A 22,075-nucleotide genomic window follows, 5' to 3' on the forward strand; every position below is an offset into this window, starting at 1 on the left:
CTGTTTACACAGTCATTTCTTCTTACCTGAAAATGTAATAATAAATATAAATGATTTTGCAACATGTTCGTTTCATCTTCGAATTCTGTAATACGCGGTTAAAAAAGATAACGATTTAAGAAATATTCAAACTGTTATATAAAATATTTTATTGAAATTACATCTCTTTCAACATTTGGTCAAAGATTTTAGTGTAAACTTTAAGTTTGTTTTGCATAGCTTATAAGAGATGCGGTATCAACCAAATATATTTTTTTCGAAGATGTGCGATTTTTGTGACGCCGAGTGTAATTGAGGAGAGTCATAACAAGATAAATAGTAGAGAAAATAACGTGAAAAGCGTGAAGGTTAGTTAATTATTGTAGATAACACAAGCAACAAGCAAAAGTTTTAAAGCAACATGTGTTACGCTACACCGATGATGGACCGAAATGTTGGCTCGAGAAATAGGTAGTATTCGAACACATCTCAACGCCGCATTTATTAGTCTTGGGGCCTAAACCCCAAGGCCCCAAACAATTACAACATGTAAGGGGATTAACTAACAAAAAAAACATTTCTCCTCTGCTAGGAGCAAACAAAAATGAAATGGTGAGAGTAGTGTCAATATTATTTACGTCTTTACACATTAATTACGATCGACAACTTAATATTTTCACGGTTGTATTACGCCAATTATTCCAAGAAATGTAATCCCTGGCGCAGCCCGTCTGCGTTCGGAGGTTGCGTGGCTAATGGCGCCACAGCCTCCTCTCCGACTTCCGGCGCCATCAAAAGTATCACATCCGGTTAAGAAGCCGACTCCATTCTACAGTATAAATAATTGGGTCCGTTATTTAGCCGTATTTAGCCGTCGGTAATATGTTGGTACTCATTAAATTAAAATGTTAACATTTAGATACCTTCCGATGTTTGAAATATGTCCGTATAAACAAGTACCTAACTAATTAAATAATTTATTTTATCTTACTTTTTAATCTTCACGAATCCAAGCACGTATTTTTAAGAGACCGCAGATTGGAGCCGTCTAATGGTACGTATACATTTGCGAACCAGAACGCGAGCCGAGCAACGAATTATGTAAAGGAACGAAGCAATTGCAAGCGGCGTTTCGCGCCATTTGCGGTTGCTTCGTTCCTTTCCCATAAGTTGAGGTTAAGCTCGGCAGTTGTATATGTATATGTACAGGTAGCAGTGGTAGATACTCTTAGGACGAGATGTTTCAGAGAATTTGAACAATTCTTCAAATTTCAAAGTTCATTTTCAAGTTCTGTGAAAGTTCTTTTCAAGTTCTGTTATTATTTCAGTTCTGTAAAGTAACTGGCCTATATTGATATAAAAACAGAACTAAAATTAGACATTCACAGAACTCGTAAACGAACGTTGAAATTTGATGAATTGTTCAAATTCTATGAAACAACCCATCCTTAGTAACGCCGTGGTGAAAGACCACTATTCAGAATGGAAACGTTACTTGCAATGAATTTAGCCATGTTAGGTGACCAGGAACTTTTCCATATTCCTCTTTCTCATACCTATACCCATCCCCACTCCCATCTGGTTCTTTTATCAATGGGAAGTATTTTTAGAATTCATATTAGACAATAGACATGGGTATTTTTGCTCTTATTTCGAAAAAGTTGAAAAAAATTTCATCAAATTCTGATTTGAAATTTCATACAATAAGCGACTTTCGCCTTGTTTTGAAAGTCAAGTGTATAAATTTCATCGATCTCGGAAACTGTAGATTTGTATAAAAAACAGACAATCTTTATTGACTAAGCGTAGAGAACTCCTGTTTTAAATTTTAACTCAACCGTTTTGCAATTCACGTCAGTAAATTTGTTTGTACGTTCCGTTTCCTGTTCATGAAGGTGGTCTTTTTAATAGTTCAGTAAAGGTTCTTTTTCTTCAAATGTGAAGTCGTCGTGGTTATTTGATCTTTCTTACTGGCTTTTTAAAAAAAGTATTGTGGTACCTACATGCCTGACAAAGGGTTTAAATAGGATTTGTCATTGATAGCAAATACCCAATAATATTAATAATACATCCAAGTACAGTGAAATAGTGGCAATATCAACAATTTAATATACAAAACAAAAGATACAAAAAAGGAACTGAATGAATGTTTCGCATTTATAATTATCTATTTTAAATTTTCGCCGTTTAAGGATTTGAAGGAAGGTTTGAACAAAATTTTATGCAATAATTTTTCAGCATGATAGTTATGTTACCAACATCAAATTTCGCAATCATAATCCCAACTCTTGAATCGGAACACGGACGTACCCGAGTAATCCGATAATGCGCTATTACAGTAACAGTTCTTAAACATGTGCTTTTCCGGATTCCATATGAATCACTTCAGGTACGTAGATAATAAAGTACCCAAGTACACATGACATAAAATAATACCCTTATGATCGTGCGCTGATCCAATCTGATGTAACAAGTACGGAGAGACCGCCACTACCGGTATATTGTGGCCATTGGCCAGTGGTGGAGTACTACTTGCAGATATGTGAGGAAATACTGCGTTGTAACTTCGCACTAGTAACATTACAACGATACCTGGAATTTTTTATTGAAATTTTTTAAATTCTTTTTAATTTATGTTTTTTACTTGTTCACATATTCTCATTTGGGGGGCGGTATGGGCTTTATGGTTATTGGATAACCAAAACGTCTGTCATAATATACGTCACCCCAAGTGGTTCGCTACGTTTGTTAACTTAGCAGAGGGTGCCCAGGTTCATTGGGCGAGTTTGTCTAGGTCCTGGTTGCGGATGCGTCTGTTCACCTACTTACTGAATGGTAGGCCTGATCGGCAGACACTGCTTGAGGGAGACTCTTTGACCTCTCCAACAGGACTCTGTCGACTGGGTTAATACGTCCGTCAATCCTGGACACACTGACCCCCAGATTCCTACCCTCCCCGCATACCTGTTTTCTTTCCAGATCTTCCTTTCCTTTATTTCCTTAAAAATACCCTCTCCACAGCAATCCAAAGATAACTTAGACCATGAGGCATATTTTATTTAGGGCCTCCTGTGTGGAACTAATGTGTATTTACACTGTTTATGAGATGTTCGGGATTTCATTAACTGGAGAGGTTATTCGAGAATAAAGAAATTATAATTTTTATTATCATAGAAACATTTGTAAGGGTTTGGAAAGGTGACCGGTTCAGGGAATGAAAAAAATTAAATGCAACACAACCAAACTTAATTTACAAAATATATAATTTAATGGTAATACGATTTAATGAGCTACTGGAATTACGGCACACCCAATTGAGTATGTTGTGAGCCAGAAAGGAATGGAGAAGGGAAAGAGATGCGAGTAGGAAGGTACAGAACCACCTGGCTATTCAGTTCTCATCACCAAACACGGGGCAATTTCAAGCAACGTTTAGGTTCTTCATGGTATATTTCACATTCATATCCAATTATAGAAAGTACGTTGCATTCTGTAGTAATTTCATGCGGCCAGCTCGCATTGTTCGAGAATTTTTAGTGTTTCTGTAACCCCACAGAGGTTATAAGTAGGAAACTCGCTCTGTCATATTAAAAAAGAAAAATAAAATATGTAAATATAATTATGGTGCTAGTAGTTCTGTGAATAGTGGAACATGCGTCCAAAAATAATATTTTTGAGTTTTTCTGATTCAGAAAATTAAAACCATAATTTCCTCTGAAATCACTCTATGGTACTCAATGATAATTATTTTTCACATATTTTTATGTTATATAGGTACCATAATATTGAAAAAAATCAATAAGAAAGTCCAAATAAACACAAAGATTTGAAAAATAATCTTTACTGAACCATTAAAACGGCCACCATCTTGAGACGGAAATGGAACGTACAAACAAATTTAAAGATAGGTGAACTGCAAAACGCTCGAGTTAAAACAGCTCGCGCTCTGTTAATTATATAGTATCAATTTATGCAAATGAAGGAATAATCGAAAAGTCTAACAAATTAGGAGACTTATTAATAAACGAGCATGTTTTCATGCTCTTTTAATGATCTAAGTAGTTACTTTTGAGAATTTATAAAATGCCTTAATATTGTTTGAAATAGCTTTAGCCGCGTTTGGTGACCATATCTGCATATCCCGGTACTTCCCAACCTTCGTATTCTGTATATCCTTCCCGTCTCTAGTCCCTTCAGTACTTCAGTCTCACAACATATCCCAATTGGGTATGTCACAGTAAGACTGGCTCCGGACAGTGAGGAGCAGTCGAGACTCTAACTAAACTGTCCAGGTAATTTAAACTATCTGGTCCAATTTCCCGGGAAGATATTGTATAAATAATACATCGCGTAAGAAAATTTTAAACATCATCGTATTACTAAAATAAGATTGATTTCAGTAAAAATTGAATGTGGAACACATTACGTAATTCCTCAGGTGATCATAGTGCGTATCATCTTACGGCAATCTTCGTCTGTCTATCATTATAGAATTTCTAATCGAATACTTATTCTTAGAAGTAGGTTAAATAATTATACTCTATCCAAATGAAATAATTAAAATGTTTCGTCATACATTATTTTCTCTGTTCATTCTTTATATTTTCTAGTTATTCCTAGTAGGTACCTACCTATAAGGCTGTATTTTTTTGAACGTATCTACGTTTTAAAGAGGCCTGGAAACAAAAGCCACGTGAATTGTAGATGTACATTATGAATTTATAGATAGATAATCGTTTATACTTTGTCTTATCATTTAACTACATTAAGTTGCTTGAAATGGTTCTAGCCGTGTTTGGTAAGCATATTCGAATGGCCAGGTACTTTCAAACCCACCTCTACCTCATCTCGCTCCATTCCCCACTTTCTACCAAACCAATAAGTTTATTATCTTGTACAATTATATGATTATAATCCATTCGAAAGTCGTAAAAATGATTCGAATTTTAATCAATTTTTATTGCGTAATAATTTTTTTTAGTAGTATGTGCACGTGCTCAACATGATCAAAATTTGAATTTAAATTCAAATTTATCTACCGTACGCAAAATTACGTAAGACGCAAATGAATAGCAGAGTGGTAGAGGGCTGGAATTTTATTTCGATAAAGCTATTAAGAAGCAAAAATCGAAAAAGTAACTGCGAACATTTTTAGAACAAAAATAAAAACAAATTTTAACCTTTTGGAAATCATTTATTTATTTACTTTATATGATACCCACCTATGTGTTAAATTGTACGTTTCTCTGAAAACTAACGCGAACATTTGCGCAGACAATTTTGTCTGCATTTTCTAGAAGAAAACGCACATTGTATAGTCTCAACGTAATTTTCATTATGAACGATCTTTCAAATGTATTAAAAATGTCTAAAAAAATAAGAAATTTAACAATGAATAAATCAACCCGTAAAAAACAAAGTTTTTTAAAAACTAAATTTATTATTAGATAATTTATTAATATTTTTTGACTGAGAATTGAACCTTCCTCCCCAGGGAATGGAGTTAATCCAGGGAAGGAGTATGATCGATATTTATTTCGCATATTTCCTGTTGTAATGTAATCCAAATGGGCATATGTCTCCGTGTATATGCGTGATTATCACCAAAAGTTAATAGAATGTATTGTCATCGATTACAAGTCTATCGGATTCAGCTCGATCGGATATCAGAAAAAAGGTTAATTTCAATTTCCAAGATTTGCATTCATTCTATAACGAGAACAAAACGGAAATTAAAGTAGATGTTTTTATTTTTATTTTTCCATATTTTTCTGTTCTCGTATGTCTATTCTTAAATTGTTTAATTTTCATTATACATTTACCCTGACAACGGTAAACGACCAATTATCCATTGGTCCTTATCTTGTGAGTTTATCTTTAATTTTTTTAGAAATAGATTTATTTTAAAATAATTGAAACTGGTAATAACTACGTACTCAAAAATCAGTCTCCACTCAAGATAAAAATCGTCTGCATATAATTTCAATTTCACTAGCCTTTAAATATCCATTGAACTCGATACAATCCAATTTACCAGTTAAAAAAATAAGACGTTATATTGTTTGATGTTCAATTGTTAAAACTCCGCGAAGTCGAGTAGTAAGTAACTTGTGGAAAGGTTTCTCTACCGAGTTGCACTCTGTGCACTTAGAAAGTAATTTTCGCACGCATTATAAAATAAAGCGGAATAAGATTACGCAATTTACCTGGCTACTGCTTCCACTTGACATCGAATACACTTCTCCTGGGATCACAATAATTATTCCTTGACGAATGACAGTCGTAATTAACGCGGGTCAAGTGACAAGTGCGGAAAATAAATTCAAGGGAATTTTTTTTTATCAAAAAACTGTATTGAAATACATTCTAATGGGTTATCGGTCACTTCAAGGTCCAAGTACAATTTCGCCAGGTACTCATTTTCTTTAAAATTACTCTACACTCCGTATCCCCAAAGCATAAGCCAAAGAGGCATCTAAAAGTTCTCAACCTAACGCAATATACTACTCTAAATTCTTCCTAAGTGGATACATAATTATACTATTGTTTTCAGTTAATTCGTTGTGGTCATTCATTATTAAAAATAAATATCATGAATAAAAACAAAATCATAAATTGATCCACTCTGATATTATAACATGAACGTAGTTGTAATCCATGTCTATTGTTTTGTATTGGGAAAACAACTGGTGAAATTGATGTTAGGATTAGAGAACATGTGAGATACTTAAATAATAATATTTTTCCGAATTCTATTTAATATACTTAAAAATAATCTATCAATGAATAATTTCAAAAAACCACAGTACTGAGAAAGACACAAGGTTCAAAAATTTTTATATCAACAGCAAAATGAAACGAGGCATTATAAATTAATCTGCAAATAGCAATTAAAATATAATATTATTAATGACCACAGAAATCTGTCATTTAGATCTGTTAAGATATGTTCTCTCTCACCACACCATGTGTTTCACTCTCACACCCCCACTCTTTACTTACCACCTTCACCCCACTTCAAAAAATAATGTATTTTAAAGTTTTCCCTTTAAAATATATTTATAAATATTATTATTCAATTAAAAACATACAGTTTATTTTTAAACAAGTTCTGCTGTGTAATTATTACTACGCGTGACAGCTGTTTCGCCTGAATGCCTAATCGGTAACAAAAAACATATATGTTGACCATAATTTGGTAATATGTATTTAATCCTGATAAAGGAATTGTGGTTCCGAAACTGGTCAAGTTTATATGTATTATCGTTAAACCATCATAATAATCTGTTTATAGTCAAAATAATATGAACCCAGGCAGTTTTTAGCTGACGAGAAACAAACTTAAAAAAGGATTGCAAATTGAGTCATTAGATCGTTGTTATGAATTTAATATAACGCGCTTTATATAATATATTCCATTATGGAATTATATAAGTATTAGTAATTTGTGTAAGTACGTTGACGAATTTAGAAAAGTGATTAAAGCAGGTCGCATGCACCGTGATTACGATATGTTCACATCTCAAGGCTTTACGATGGCTATTTAAATACCAAGCGCATTGAAACATTAACATCATCTATGTACGCCGGTCATTGTCTATCATCAAAATAATGGCTACTTTGATATCCCATTGTTTCGTCATCGGTGATTTAATCTTACGAAATACTTTTATAGTTTTTGAACATCTTTTTTTATTTAAAGATCGAGGAGGAATTCTCAGATACTTAGGTAGGTATTTAGTGAAATAAACAATTATGAGAAATGGATTTAACTGAAAGGTACCAAATAATACCCAAATTAATTTATGAGAAAATAAACTAACTAATTAACTATCATGCCACTTCAATGGAAGGGTAAACAGAGATAATGGACCGACACATAACTCTTCTTTCCACACGTACATTGCTTTTATTCACATTCACCTATCATCTGATACTTCTCTTGTACTGACTTCACTTGGTTGTGCCATGCCTATCTCTAAATGTAATAAAATGCAATAAAATGTTTTATTGTTTTTTAATATGTTTCCCTTTATATATTCTCATTTTCAGAACTCGTTGTGAATATAAGGTATATTTTATTTTAGTGGTACATAGGCTCAAAACACACTTGCGCCGCATACAGCACAAGATACGCGACGCAAAATAAGCTAAAGTATAGCTGTAGCCGCTGAAAATATGCGGAATATTTAAAGGCCAGCAGATGCATGCGAGACTTCTAGACACTATTGGGTTAGGCGTAACGGCGTATAATCAAAACCTCCTAGATCACAAGGCCGGGACACTCATTCAAAGCAGCCTCCTAACTTGTATGGGATTTTACTAAAATTATCGTTTTAATTTTTTTTTTCTTCAATTTATTCTTATTTATTAAAACATCTTAAAATGTTTTAGTTAATTAAAGAAAAAACATTTTTTTAAGGTTCCCATACAAGTTAGAAGGCTGATTTGATTCAGTGCCCCGGCCTTGTGATCTAGGAGGTTTTGGTATAATACGTATGGTGTAGCCGTGCAGGAAAATTTGTATGAAGCGCGATGTATACGCGTAACGCGACTTAGAATGAGCTGAACAAGATACACTCAGTGTGGCCCGGCCCTTAGTGAAGAAAAATTTGTTGCATAGATATTCCAGAAACGCAAATGTATGTTTAGGAATATCAAAATCGGAATCACAAAGAAAATTCGAACAAAAAGTTTTTTTTTCAGGTAAGCCTACAGGTACACCTACTAAAACGTGTTGCGTTTTTAATTTCTGTTATTTCACATAGCTTTGGAATGTGCAATGTTTGCTCGACATCCTAACTCAAAGCCACTGTATAAATAATAAGTTGCATGGTGTTCATGGTTAAGTGCGTTATGAATAATGGCGTGTTCTTGTGATTCTAGCGATGCGATAACATATATTGCACAAAAAACTGAATCAAATAATGGTCTACTTTGGTCATGTTACTGCATTACAATGGTATTGATGAGAAGTTTTGTAAATTATAAAATATGTTTACGATATTCGACAGATTTCAATTCATACCTCCCTAGAAGAGATCCCAATACTTAAATACCACTCTTAGAAAGTACAACAGGGGCTTCCAATCCCCGAACTAAATATTCAAGAGAATAATATAATGCAGTGGACTAACCTTATAAAAATATTTAGTATGTATGCCTGCTCCAGTTACGATGTTGATTTGTGAGTTCCAACAAATCCTAAGGATCCACCGAACAGGAATCTGTAAAACAAAAACATTTAACATAAATAATGGGATTCGTATGCTTCGCTAAATTCATTTGGTCTGTCTCGGAAAAGCTTACTAATAATAATATATATTGAACAGAAAACTATAACTACTTATTTTGACCTTGGCTGTGGATAAAACTACAAGCCTGTTATGATTTTTATTAATTATTATTTATTTACATAATAATAATTTTGTAAAATAATTTTATAAATAACACAAAAAATTATATATTGAGAGAAAAACATTGTTACATTAATGTCTTTACAATTAATGGGTACCTACCCGGTGCTTACTAAGATTAACTAACTACCTACAGATTAATTTATAGTTCCATTATCAAATTATAATTAGGATAAACTTTTCGAATTCCACTGTATGCTTATTACGCAAAATATATATAAATATCACTTGTCACTGGTTTCAACTTAATTACTACAAGAAATAACTATTTCTGTGGTAGCAGGTGGTAAAAGATGCATTAAAGTTTCATTTTTAGTCAATCAAAGTTTGAAGGTTGGGAAATACGCATAAATTTATAAAATAACCCAAACTAAACCCTAAAAACCTATTCTGTGCGTGTTTACTCTAACCCCCGACTTAAATAGTTGTATTCATTAGATATTTAAGTTAAAATCAAGTTCTTTTTGCATTTATACACAAGAGAAAACTAATTGATCTGAATATTAACAGTGTAAATAATCTATCAGATCGATAAAAAATACAAATAATTGATTTATCAATTTTATTGTTAAAATTGACATTGCAGTTGACAGGCGGCGTGGCAAGAAAGTTTCACTATTGGTTTCTCCAACGAGTAACAATAAAGTGAAGTTTTTTGGTAAGCTGAAAAATTTTCCAGTCACAGATTACAATAGCTTCAAATTTACCACGGTGAAAAAAGTTATTTGAAATTCTTGCAAGGCTTACCTTGAAATTGTGAATTTTGATCTTTAGTTGGTTCTAAGATGCGGTAAAGTTAAAACTTAACGGATATTAAATCTAACCATACCAAGGCAATTTAATATCTACCTAACCCTCCGATAATATGAATGTATTACATATATACATATATCAAAATGATTGTTTATTTTTTTCTTTGTTCCCTGTAGACTCAACAATTACTGAAACGATTTCGTTGAAAATTTCAGAGTTTGTTCTTATTAGTGTTTAGAGAGTAGTTTCAATGGTAGAAGAATGGTAGTCAGGGACGCCCGAGGAAGGCTTAATGCATTATCTCTGCACAGAAGTCGAATGAAAAGTAGTAACAATGTGGTATACAGTCGTGAACGGTATACCACATTGTAACTTGCTTACTAAGTACATTATAAATTTACTTTTTTAGTAGTAACAATGTGGTATACAGTCGTGAACGGTATACCACATCGTAACTTGCCTACTAACTACATTATAAATTTACTTTTTTTAGTAGTAACAATGTGGTATACAGTCGTGAACGGTATACAACATCGTAACTTGCCTACTAACTACATTATAAATTTACTTTTTTAGTAGTAACAATGTGGTATACAGTCGTGAACGGTATACAACATCGTAACTTGCCTACTAACTACATTATAAATTTACTTTTTTAGTAGTAACAATGTGGTATACAGTCGTGAACGGTATACCACATCGTAACTTGCCTACTAACTACATTATAAATTTACTTTTTTAGTAGTAACAATGTGGTATACAGTAGTGAACGGTATACCACATTGTAACTTGCCTACTAAGTACATTATAAATTTACTTTTTTAGTAGTAACAATGTGGTATACAGTAGTGAACGGTATACCACATTGTAACTTGCCTACTAAGTACATTATAAATTTACTTTTTTAGTAATAACAATGTGGTATACAGTAGTGAACGGTATAAAAAGTCGGGTACACCGAGGAAGACTTAACGCATTATCTTTGCACTGTAATTAGATACGGAGTCGAATAAAAGTCGATTTAATGTAGTTTTTTTAATAGTAATATTGTGGTATGTAGGAATAATGTGGTATTCACTAGAATTGGGGGACGCCCAAGAAAGGTGTGGCACGATCAAGTCAAACAAAAACTTATAAAAATTAAGTTTACATGCATATTATTCACATTACATGCACCTTAAACATAGTTTACATGTATATTATTCACATTAAATGCACCTTAAACATAGTTTACATGCATATTATTCACATTAAATGCACCTTAAACATAGTTTACATGCATATATTCACATTACATGCATCTTAAACATAGTTTACATGCATATTATTCACATTACATGCACCTTAAACATAGTTTACATGCATATTATTCACATTACATGCACCTTAAACATAGTTTACATACATATTATTCACATTACATGCACCTTAAACATAGTTTACATGCATATTATTCACATTACATGCACCTTAAACATAGTTTACATGCATATTATTCACATTACATGCACCTTAAACATAGTTTACATGCATATTATTCACATTACATGCACCTTAAACATAGTTTTTCAGGTTCTCTAGAATTCACAACCTCAAAACTTTATTCCGAAGCTAGTGTAATATATTCTTTTAAAAATCAACAATAACAATTCATTTAAGTGGCACATTTTAATATTTGTTGTAACTGAATATCATTTTATAAAGACAGAATCCCTTCGGAATGGCAAAACATTGAAATTACTTCTACTTGTAAATTCAACATAATATTAGGCTATTAAAAATAAAAATTGATATTAAATTCGTGCTTGGTAAATTTACAACACAACCGAATAATTGCTTTATAAAAAGTTCTATTTTACTATGGAGAGAACGTAAAAACTTAATTATAAAATTTTATAATTTGCGGAAAATATGCGAAAATCGCGTTATAATTGGTATAATCGCGATCGTGAATATTTAAGGTGAATTATAATGGAGTTAGTAGGCAAGTTACAATTTAGATGATGAGGAAAGTATTATGTTATTTGCGCAATTATAAGTAACAACTTAAAAAATATATATATCATACATGCCTTGGTATAAAGATACGTTAATCATATTTTTTAATACCATCTTTTAAGGCTACACGGAGAAAACTGACTGATATAAAATTTATAAAGAATCTCTTCAAATTGGGATTGCAGGCCTTTAACGAATGAATCGATGGGTTTCCTAGTAAACTTTCGGTAAAACACAAATGTGTTATCACAATGTCGGAACACGTGTTCAAAAAAATTCCAATATATTCCCATTTCGTCATTGTATACAGGGTGTATCGGCACGTACTCGACAAACTTTAACCAGCTATTCCTTAGCACATTTGGAGTAAAAAATGTTATAGGCACTTTGCTGTCCGGTAACATTTTTTTTAATAAAAAATTTACTATTCATATATTCACCACATGTCACCAATGTTTTATCCTTTGTCAAAGTTTGAAAACCCATCTGGCAATATTTTGTTGTTTGACGAGTTTCGTTGAATAATGAACGTACGTACCTACGTTGGCGCGCTTTTACAATCACAACGAAATGGCACGGCACCATTCGTCTCATTTTTAACTATTATTATTTAGTGTGTACGAAAGAGCGAGGACACTTTTTGACACACTTGCTAATAACAGCTGTTGAACGCGAGAAACAATGCAAATGACAGTGACGGAGTGTGGATTTTTTAATTTATTTTTTGTTTTTAATGGAAAAAAAATGTTACCGGACAGCAAAGCGCCGATAACATTTTTTACTCCAAATGTGCTGAGGAATAGCTGGTTAAAGTTTGTCGGGTACTTGCCGATACACCCTGTATTATCAAGACAAATGCAGGTGCATGAACACGCGTTCCGATATATTAAGAATGTACTTAAAGTTATAATAGGAAACGAACTGCAATCCAGTTTTTAACTGAATTTCAATAAATCAGAAATTCTCATTTTTCTCCATCTAACGGCGCCCTTGCGATGATTTTTCACAAAAACGGCGCTATACAAATTAAACGAATATTATTATTAAAGATTTCGATTTATCGCATCACACGCGATGGAATTTAATTTGGAATTCTGCACTAGATCTTTGTTTTGCAATGAATTTATAAGACGTATAGCGACGCAAATGGAATTTAAATACATTGTATTGCAAAGGAATAATCTGTAGGCAAACCTAGCTTCATCGCGATCGGAAGCCTTGTACCATATTATCCTAAAACGATTGGTTGAGAAAGGTTTGATTGATTTGAAATCGACGTTTCCTTGAAAAATGCACATAGCGGGTGAATGTTGTTTGTTATTTGATGTTTACTTGGACAGTAATAGGAATAAAATTTTCAAAAAATTCTGGATGAGAACTCTTGTAAACTTAGTAACATAGAAGTACATATTTTCTCAATAGAATATTACACAATTTCACCAATCGTATCAAAAATTTTGAGGAAATTTCTCTTTAGGATTCTACACGAAAAAATACCTTCCCCGATTTCAAAGTTTTGGATATCAGGTTAGTGGATGCCATCTGTTCCAATTGTTTTCTAGAGCCGTATGTGAAAAAAATACGACCTCTGTTTGCCCCCCTGATATGTTATTATTTATTTATTAACGCCATTTGGACTTTCACAATAACATTAAAGAACCCTTAAAATTTAAAAAAAATATTGTGAATACTTAACCATAAGCATAAATTATGATTACACGTTATTTAAAACTAATTAGTTTATTGCCCAGTCTATGTCTTCTCCACATCACAGAATTGAAAATGAAGTTATTGATGTGACATAAATTATTTAAAAAAAATAATAAAATGATAATCTTGAGTAAATGTAGTTTACCCTACCACCCTCCCAAAAAGCTCTCTGTTTCAGAACATAATTTAATTATTTTTTTTTATGTGAAAACGCACAAGAATCCTCAACTCCTCCCGACCGTCTGGAGCCAGCGAGACTATGGCCCCTCCAATTGGGGTTTGTTGTGAGGCTGAAGGTAGTGGGGAGGGGAACGAGATAGGGTAGTACCTGGCTATTCAGATCTGGTCATCAAACACGACAAAAGCCATTTCAGGCAATATTTCCATTCCAAATGGTGGTCTTACACCAGGGCGATACTGACAGTATCTTCCACTCTGAACGTGCCACATATAGTTTTTATTATATTATTTTAAAATGAGAAATGTGATAAATAACACAAATTAATCGAATGAAATTTCCTTGCACATGCTGGGATTTGAACCGCGACCTCCGGTTCGCTAGTCGGGAGCCTTACCCTCGACCACGGATACCGTTTTGAGCTAAAAGAGTATAATTTTGCAAACATTGGGTATGCGCACAAAAATAACAATTGTCAAACAGAACCATGTAGTAATGCAGTTCCAGAAATAATTTCGGGTATCGTAAGAAAATTATTTCTCACATTAGAAGATTGCATAAGCTTCCGAGCAGTAAGTAACACGGCCGCGTTAATACAAAATAAATGAAAAGTTTACGCCGAGTGCACATGTACCCAGATACTCTCTTGTACCCTACTCAGTTTTTTCACAATAAAAAATTCTCAGTAATATTTGAACGTAGTGCGTAGTTGTATATCGTACATACGTATGTAAGTTGTTGTCAAACATTCGTCACTTATCATTAAATGTGTCATATTACGTGCTTACAAAAATATTTTCCTCACTCATCATTGCAATTCATGATAAGTTAACTATAATACAATACCTATACGAATCTATGATACCGATATTAAGCAATTGAAAATATCACAATCCTAACAGGAAAATCACATTCCTAACAGAAAAAAATATACGTAATTACAAAAATTACCCACACATTTCCTATTTAATAGGACCGATGAATATAGGATTTTAGAAGACCGATGCTTAAATATAAGGCTTTTCGCATGGGAAAATAGTTAAGTTAATAGTTAAGTTAGTTAAGTTATAGTTAATAGTTAAGTTATAGTTAATAGTTAAGTTATAGTTAAGTTGCAGGACGTGTATTGAACTGTTATATGGCTATAACGTGATATATCATCCATTCTTTTTTAATGTTTTATTATTTTTAAATAGACCGAAATGATTTAATCTTAATTGTTGAATTAATATGTGAAGGTTATAGGTTATATTATCCGAACGGCCAGTTGGCGAACTGATAATGAATTGCTGAAACTGTGTGCGTCATTGTCATTAGTCATCACACGTCAATTAAAACAACGTAACTCACGTACGTAGGTACCTACCGAAAGTAAATAAGATGTTAATGGTAATTTATTTTGGCAAAAGTTCCACGAAACTCCACTGAATTCGCATAGCGTTGTGCTGATATATATTTCTTGCAAATTTATTTACTTAAGAAATGAGAAACACACTTTTCTTGAATATGAACTAAATGAATGGTAACGTGGTGGACATAACAAATAGATATTACAACATACGAAAGTTGGTCGAACACAAAAGGCGTGTTTTATTTCTTTACCGATGTTCGCCATGACTGTTGTCAAAAAAAATTGTAAGAAGATGTGTTTATTTTATACAAAATCATAACAAAACCCGGATTTTTGAGCAAAAGAAATTTCTTAAAATTAATATTTTTCCTGGAGTGGAAAACTGTATTTTAAAAGCCTAACAAAAAAAAATCTAAACACCACGCAACGCATGCTTAAAAAAAACAACTAAAAACCAAGTAAAAGAAAGTAGGTACTTCTTTCATGTCAAAAACAAAATACGATTTCATGTTTGCTAAAAGCTTTCAGTGTCTTGAAACTACATATGTATAGCATATTTTATCCTGCACCAATCAGCGCTCAGCAAAACTATTATTAATTATTGTTTTTGCAAAAGCACGCTGACACTTCAAATTACTTACATACATTTACTATGTGGTAAATATATGCATAAGGCATTTGCATTTGAAAACAGTTTCAAGTTCATGATTTTAAATAGGTTTTATCAGGCACGCGTGGCGAATTGAATGAGTGATGGCAGATTAATTATTATTCAAGGAATAAGATTTGCAATGGTTACAAATTTTAACATATTATTTGAGTTCAAACCGATTACTATACTTGATGAAGTTATATCGAATCTTCAAAGTTTGTCAAAATGTGTTACGTTTATCAACAAACGCGGAAATCGTTTTGGTTAAAGCTCTGACTGAAAAATACAACCCTTTATGGTGGAGATAGAATGGCTCTACGAGTCGGCGGAATATAAAAACGCTCAAAGATCCCAATTCGGAGAGTTTAAAGAACCCATGAGATAAATATTTGGATGAGTGATACAGATTTTAATGTTACATATTTAGGCATGGCCTTTTCAGCAGTTTTAGGAACTGTTTTTATCAATTTTGTTTAGTGGAAGTTATAATAAATAATACGAAAAAATTCAATTTTCCGGGAAGGTTAGAAATGAAATTCGAAGACGAGAATGAATATTCATGCAGTGCATTTCTGCAATCACTTTGGTTGGCGAAATTTGCATCACATCTCACAAAAAAACAAATATATGGCAGACCGTTTTTTTGTAACATTGTTGATGTTGACGGAACATGATGTGTAGATATTTGTGTTTTCAGGTCATAGAAAGATCTTTACGTGAACTAATACTAACGTTGTCGGCTGTCGACCGCAATTCTTCGAAGCCAGCGTCTTGGAGTGCGTTCTTGGCAACCAACCGAAACGGTTGTGTAACTTTAACAAAACCATGTATCTATTTGATAATTACAGGTTTCCAGCATACAAGACCGTGTGTCTTGGTTAATAGATAGTTTTGCATCGTCATTATGCACATAACTGAAGTAGCCAAGAAAACAACATGATGCAACTATTCTTCATTATAGGAACTAGTATATAAACGCATGACACGCGGCTATATAACGCGGCAGTTCCTTATTTTTTTTGCAAAAATTGCTGTCATTATACTGCACCCAATTAAAGCAATCTATTTTTCGAGTGCCAACTGGTCAAGTTGATCTAGTTAGCAGAATTTGTGTCAATATGATCATGATCAATTTAATATTTAATCTTAGCCTCGAATAAAACACACCACGGAGGTCAATGAAAAATAAAAAAATAAACATATTTTTCGTCAGAATAAATTCATACCCATCTATCAAATTTTTCACAAAAAAGGCGTTATACGAATCGTCAAAACATTATTCTTATCTCTGTAGAATCATTATTCATCATTCGAACATAACTGTATATTTTAAATTATTATCATATTATTGCCTAAGATTAGATGCTTAACCTTTTGTGAGATAAACAGCAGAGAGCTAAATTAAAAATAAAACAAATAAAAGTATGTGATAAGAAGATTTTACAACATTTCAGAAGGTCGTGTCATGTTTTGGCCCCACAAAATAAAGAAGTATTGTGCTATGTATTACCTAAGTATTTACTTAAATTCCAAAAGCTTTTATACCCGCTTCTTTTGAGTCTAAATAAAAAACAAAGATGAAACGGTATCTTTTAAATTGCTTGTGAATACTTTTAAAGATCTGTAACAAAGTTGAGATATAACTAGAAGACGCAGTAAACGGGATATTATATGATCAGAATGAAAACATTCCGAAAGTTAATACTCGTAGGAGTCAGTGAACCGAAAAACATGAAGATATCCAATTTTCGGTTCAAGGTGAAGTGTTCAGAATTTAAAGAAATCCCATATAGGTCGCTGTTCATGTTCGTTGTCGTGCATCTGGGTAATACGGCAATATCTATTTATATAAATTCAGAACTTCATAGATTATCATAGAAATAAATCATTCGGTACATAATTCTCAACAAAGTATAAGCTTTTACTACACAGCTACTATTGTGTTGGTTTTAATTTATCATTCGCAGATAAACGTTAGATTTCATTGCAGAAAAAAAAAACTTTCAAGCAGTTAAAATAATTTAACTACTGTGTTATTTTTAATCGTAACGGAAGATTTTCAACCTGTTTAAATAATGCAATCGGTAGTGGACAAGTTAATAAAATATTTATGAACATGTTATTAAGTATTTAAATCCATTACAACATGGTGCTTTTATACATAAACTATCGACTGGAAAAGAGGTAGTAAATAAACACTATTGTTCTGTGTGTAAATAGTTTTAAAAATGTTTTTAAAAACTTTATTTTGAGTCATATTCTACTTCACAATAATTTGAAATTAAACACAGCGCCCTTGAGGTGATTTCTCACGAAAACGGCGCTATATAAATTAGCCAAATATTATTAAATAACATATTTATATAAAACCGTTTTTTTATAAGAAGTTAGATAGTCAGTATGATAATGGGAGGTAGCTAGCTATATATATGTCTGTGGCTATAGTTAATAATTACATTTAATAGCAGGATGTACCAACTATTACATGTTTTAGGCAACATTTACATTACACACATAATGCGATTAAAATTACCAGAAAACTATTATTACGCTATTTTAACAGATAAATGGTTGAACCAAACGCAAATACGAACACAATTATGGGCAAGGAACATAATATAAAACAATATAAAATAGAATAAAAAACATTACATGGTTTAAAAATAAAATTTTTGCTTAAAATTTAATTGTGTTTAAATTGTAAGAACATTATTACTCAAGAGCATATATTTAAATAGATCAAACAAATAACGATATTCAAAATGATAATTCATTTCGATACACGAGGCTATGCACCCTCTGCCGCCAAATTGGACTATTTTGGTGGCATTTGAAAAGTGTAATTTAAAAAAGGTTTTTGCGTAATTCTTCAAATACTACGCGTAAAACCGAATTTAAAAAAATGTTGCAGAATTTAGAAACACAATTACTGGTTGGAATTTCTTATAGTGTGAGTATGGTGCAATGGAAGATTAGTGATTAGAGTACCACCCACCTTACAACAGCTAGCAGTTTCAACACATTATTTGTTTGGAAGCTAATGTGTTTTCCTAACATTATTTAAACTTTGATTTTATCGATTTGTAAGTAGAATAATGAAATCATGTTTGTATTAAATTGCGGAACTCTACGACCAACTAGTAGCGTTTTTACTGTGTATTTATTTTAAAAGACAAGTTAGGGGATAATAAGAGCAGTGATTGGTGACATTACACGAGGAACGTTCAAATTACAGCAGTTGTAGAATATTGATCATTATCGAGTGTAATCATATTTAGTGAGCCTCGAATAGAAAGTGTACACAGAATGCACCGCGAAATACACAACCATAACATTTTTGAAGAGGGAAGAAAGTTTACCAAGTAAAATACAAACACGCGCATTCATCAAACTGCTACTTAAATAGTAAGTTAAGATATAAAATGAATTATACAAACCGGTGCGGAAAATCTTCAAAGCACAAAAGAAACTAATTAGTTAAACTCAAAACAAAAGTTTTACACTAGCTTGTAAGGACGCTTTTAACGCGACGTCCTATCAGTGGAACAAAGCCTCACACTAAATTCTGACGGTCACGCGTATTAATTTTCAGAACACTTCGAAGTACATCGCCGTTTGTAATAACGTAAACAAACACGTACTACATATTGTTATTATGAGCGATTTCGTTTTCTTTTGGCATCCGTTGTGTAACGTCTATACTTCAGGCGGAATGTTGACAGCCGGTAGTGCCAGCGCTGGTTGATGATTAAATAGTACGGCTACAAGCGCGAGCGGTTTAGCGAAATAGCGGCGATGCTCATACGGTGGAAGGCAGAACGAAGAACGGTAGTTATGGTAGCGTTGTGGATTCGGTCGCGTGCTTCCCGCACGAAAGTCGGCGCGAGAATGGACTTTGGCAACGGCCACAATCTATAATACTTCTCTCTGAAAGACCTTCTCGGTAGTCCTTCCATATTACGCGAAGATGTGTGAAGAAAGTCGATTGGAAATGTGCAAACTACAACAATGGCACGAACAAAACAAATACGTATATAACGCGGTAAGAAATAAGTACTTGTTGTTCCCGAGAGCGGAAAAGCTGAGAACGTCATATGAGTTATATCTACCAGACAATATCAGGGCACAAACATATAACGTACTTTTTACTATTGCAATGATTAACAAGAGGTACAAGTAATTTTTTACTTTACTTTTGTTACTTAAGCCTTGAAAAAAGACTTTCTGTTGCATTTTAAAAGCTTACAAACTTAAGCAGATTACATCACAATAATAATCAAATACCCAAAAACTAATAAGATAGAGAGTGAAGTCTTCAATTTCTCGACAACTGAGCCTAAATTTTTCACACATTATAAATAATCAATATTTCTAAACAAAGCTGTAACAAATTCTCAATGAAAACCATACATAAATAAATGTCACCATTTTACGGCGCGCTTTAGAGTTTAACCGACTCAAGCACAATAGTTGACTTCGCAAGAATTGACAAAGAAATTATGTTTAAGTTCAATGTCTTAGTATCTACAGTCTACCTACCATTGGCATCGTTAAAGCGAGATTGTTATTCTTGTATTAAACTAATAAAGTTCTTATTCGGTAACTAACTATTTTGAAAGTACGTGAAACTGAATTCGTTTAATTTTTTGCCGTCAGTAATCACAACGGTGTTCTATTATGAACGGAAATAATCGTTAAAAACGACAAAGTAAAGAGCTAAAACAATGCAATAAAAGACTGGGTTAGTATCCATATATTAATGAGTTCTAAAAATAACGATAATAATAATTCTGGTTATATTTTAAATGTATGAGAGAATTTGAATGAAAGAAATTAATTTGGAGAATTGACGATGGTATTTTAAGTTAGTAAAAATGATTCGATAGTAAAATGAACTCCAGAAAAGCATAATATTAGAAAAAGGCTTTAAATATGTTACAAATATGGTTAACAAATAAATAATAAAAAAAACACCAACGATCAATGACTTGGCCTAGAACAAGACCAAAGTGCAAAAGAGTATTGTTATGAAATCATGAATATTATAATATTTTTACGACACCGTTTGGAGAGATGGTTTCAAGACTCTAAAACAAAATAGAAAAGCGATTAAACTCTCATAATAATCTGAAAGATATCAACGCGCGCCGGTTAAAGCGAGAAACCCAAATATTTTATAAGACTGATCTATTTTTAATTTATTCTCAACGACTTAAATTTAGTTACGGTTATAAAAAATAAACATCGATGGTACATAATAAATCTGTATTAATAATAAAAGGTTTCTGGCTATCTTTTTTACTTTATATTGTAGTGCTAGGCTTTTTATAATTTTATGTAAACGATTTTGTCGTAAAATTTTGTACAGTAAAGCAAGTAATAATATTATTTTTCAAACATTTATGGAATTCGTAAATCAGGAAGTAGAGTCAGGTTTACAAACAAAAAGTAACAAAAAATCAGCGATAGCTCTAATTTCCTAAAAAGGTTTAGTATTCCGTTATGGCGCGTACGAATACCTTTGGCTTTCACCTGTCAGCGGTGGTTAACTATCTATAGAGGCTATGTCACATATAAAGCCAAATAAAATGTACCAAAATTTTTATAATATCATACAGAGTTGCATAATTGATTGATTAGGATATGGAAAATTAATTCCATTTTAAATTGTGGAGTTCAATAACATTTCACTATATTTTTCAAATTCATTCATAAGTGTACGTAGACAATTTGCAGATGCGATTGTGCTAAATAAAATCATAAACAATATTACTGACTGTACTGAATTGAATCGACAATACCTACGCGGAACAAGCGTTAGTGCAATCTTTTGATTGAAAATCATTGCTAAACAAATTTATATCAAAATGCTTGCATTATAAGATTGTGTTCAGCATATAATAATATACTTGCTCGTGCAGATATCTTAAATAGTAACGAAGATAAATATAAAATCTCTGTTAAAAGTGTAGATATTCGTATCCCAACTAATCCAAACTATAGAAAACGTAATAATGTATTATGAAGTATTTCTTATT

The 22,075-nt window shown here is 32.4% G+C and overlaps 1 protein-coding gene across 2 annotated transcripts in view; it reads right to left on the reverse strand.

Annotated features, from left to right (window-relative positions):
• LOC149426418 (pancreatic triacylglycerol lipase-like) overlaps nucleotides 1–19,904 on the reverse strand; it is a 60,197-nt gene extending 40,293 nt beyond the window's left edge. For both annotated transcript variants that reach the window (XM_089636891.1, XM_089636882.1), the window contains exons 1-2: nucleotides 19,475–19,904; nucleotides 9,117–9,206 (exon numbers count right to left, since the gene is read on the reverse strand). The gene's annotated coding sequence lies outside the window, so the exon portion shown is untranslated. The remainder of the gene's footprint in view (nucleotides 1–9,116; nucleotides 9,207–19,474) is intronic.
• Nucleotides 19,905–22,075: the final 2,171 nt, after the last annotated feature.

The sequence above is a fragment of the Hesperophylax consimilis genome, chromosome 1 (genome assembly GCF_061612785.1).
Source record: "Hesperophylax consimilis isolate HC1 chromosome 1, BYU_Hcon_1.0, whole genome shotgun sequence".
Taxonomy (NCBI): domain Eukaryota; kingdom Metazoa; phylum Arthropoda; class Insecta; order Trichoptera; family Limnephilidae; genus Hesperophylax; species Hesperophylax consimilis.